A 2,886-nucleotide genomic window follows, 5' to 3' on the forward strand; every position below is an offset into this window, starting at 1 on the left:
ATATCTTTATTGATATCGACAAATTTATGTAATATTAATAAGTAATATAACATGAGTTAATGACAAGTGATATAACAATTTCATAACAAATGAATATGTGGATATTAACAATTGATATTCAAAATTTTTACAACTGAAGGTGTTATTTATTTATAATGTTAAGTAATATTTATATTAAAATATAATTATTCAGAAGGTGTTACTCAGAGTTATGTTCAATTAACAAGTCACTCTGCTCCATTGGCAAGTCACAGTGCCACCATTGACAAGTCACAGTGCTTCATTGGCAAGTCACAATGCCACCATTGACAAGTCACGGTGCGACGATTGACAAGTCATATTGCCACCAATGACAAGTCCGTGTGTCACCATTGACAAGTCATAGTGCCACCAACGACAAGTCAGTGTGCCACCATTGGCAAGTCACAGTGCCACCATTGACAAGTTACATTGCCACCAATTACAAGTCCGTGTGCCACCATTGACAAGTCATAGTGCCACCAATGACAAGTCAGTGTGCCACCATCGGCAAGTCATAGTGCCACCATTGACAAGTCACATTGCCACCAATGACAAGTCCGTGCCACCATTAACAAGTCATAGTGCCACCATTGACAAGTCACAGTGCCACCATTAACAAGTCTTAGTGCCATGATTGACAAGTCACTATGCCACCATTGACAAGTCAGTGCCACCATTGACACTTCATTAATAATGATTATATATGATAAATAACCAAAAATATAATATGACAGAGTGATTGAAAATATCATATGTTACTAAAACAAGTTATGTAACTTGAATTCATATTGTTGACAACTTACATCAGCAAATTAATTGACAAGTAACAGTGCTCCATTGACAAGTCATAACAGGTCTAATGACAATACAGGGTGCAGGTAATGACAACTTAAATGACAATAGAATCTAACATGCCAATTCATAGTCAACTTTCATTTACACCTTCATATACATGAAACTACCCCTATTTCACAACCCACCCAAAAAAACACAGGGGTTGCATGTAATTACGAGAAACTAACTATTGGTGTGTATCCATTTACAAAAAATTCCCTTCACACCCATTTACAAAATATTCCCTTCACATTCATATACAAAAAATAGCTGATTTCATTATGTTCTCAACTGGGATTTGGGTTCTTGCATGTCTTGTAGTGTGTCCAGGCTTTTTGCATCTTTCACAATGATAAACCTTCTTATTTTGGAATTGAGATTCTATTCTATTAATCCTTGGCCTTCCTAGAAGCCTTCTAGTTATGGGTGGATGCAAGAATGTTTAAGTCAGCATGTGAGTCACAGTGGGTGCATCCGGCTGTGGGCAATCATGCGTTGCAATTGGCCTCATGCTATTTTCATATATTTTCTCCTGTGTGGACAATTTATAACAGTCATCTATATAATCATACACGCTACGGTGAACTAGCTTGATTGTCGCACACGCATGTGGACAAGGTATTCCACTCATTTGCTATGCCAAACATGTGCATCTGTGAGAAATAAGATCAACAGTCACATAGATGATGCGTCCCTCACACATTGTTTGCACTGAAATATGGTTATCACCATAATATGTTGCCTCCATATACGCACCTCTTGCTATTTGTTCCGACAACTTTGATTCAATATTAGGTCCTATACCATTTTTCCCGCTTCTCATCCCCATTTTGCTAGCAACCATCTTCTTGGCCAACTTCTCTTGATGCTCTTGTATCAAAACCGGCAAGGCATGCTTCCTTTCTTTCAACATCCATGCATTAAAAGACTCAGCAAGATTATTGGTGATATTATCCCATCTCTTAAAAGGAAATTTACTTTGCGCCCATCTATCCACATCCCCATGAGATTCAACCCATTGTGCCAATTGTGGACAAAACAATCTTAAATTTCCCATTGCAACATTAAACTCATTGTCATGCCTTGCATATGCGATTCCATCAAGTAAATTAAGTGCATTCTCCTTGTTATTTTCTGAGGTTTGTCTCACACCTCTATTGATTTTCACATACTGTGCACTATAATTTTCTTTCACATGTCCATAGCAAAAGCATGTCTCTCATCATCAAATACTGTCCTAACAACACTGATGATAGCATTACTCCGATCTGAGACAATTGTCACTTGTGCTAATCTGGTTATCTCATTCAGATTCTGTAGAAACCAAGTCTACTCATCATTTGTTTCTCTGCTAACAATACCATATGCTAAGGGAAATAACTCATTGTCTGCATCAAATGCATAAGCAAATAATAAAGTTCCTTTGTAAGAACCACTCAAATGACATCCATCTATATAAATAATTGGTCTGCAACCTTACACAAAGCCTTTAATTGAGCATCCATATGCAATGAAGAGCTTCTCAAATCGGTTGCTATATGAGCCTTCCCATCTTGCAACTGTATCAGGATCAGTTTCCATTAATCTCTCACACATCCAAGGGATTACCTTATAAGAATCTTCTACTCGACCATGTAATTCTGTTAGTGCTCTCTTCCTGACCCTATATGCTTGAGTATAGTTCAATTGCACTCCATATTCTTTATACAAGTCCTTTCTAATTTCATTAGGACTCTTGTCAACATTGCACCTCAAGTCATTAATCACAATTGAAGCAGCTAAATTTGACCTTCCTGAGTGAGAAACAATTAAGTTGTCGTGTGCATGATAAATGTGTTCACTTTTGTATGTTCTGATAGTTAAAAACTCAATATCTTGATGTGCTCCCATTGAATATGCACCCATATACCATGGACAACCATCAACCTTGCACTTCACAATGATCTTTTGCTAATTATTCTTAATAAAAAGGTATGAAAACTTCTGGGATAGGTTGTACTTGTACAATGTTTCTCGGAGAGTAGTGGCATT

The sequence above is a fragment of the Neltuma alba genome, unplaced genomic scaffold, assembly GCF_004799145.2.
Source record: "Neltuma alba isolate B1F8T4 unplaced genomic scaffold, ASM479914v2 tig00010183_pilon, whole genome shotgun sequence".
Classification (NCBI taxonomy): Eukaryota; Viridiplantae; Streptophyta; class Magnoliopsida; order Fabales; family Fabaceae; genus Neltuma; species Neltuma alba.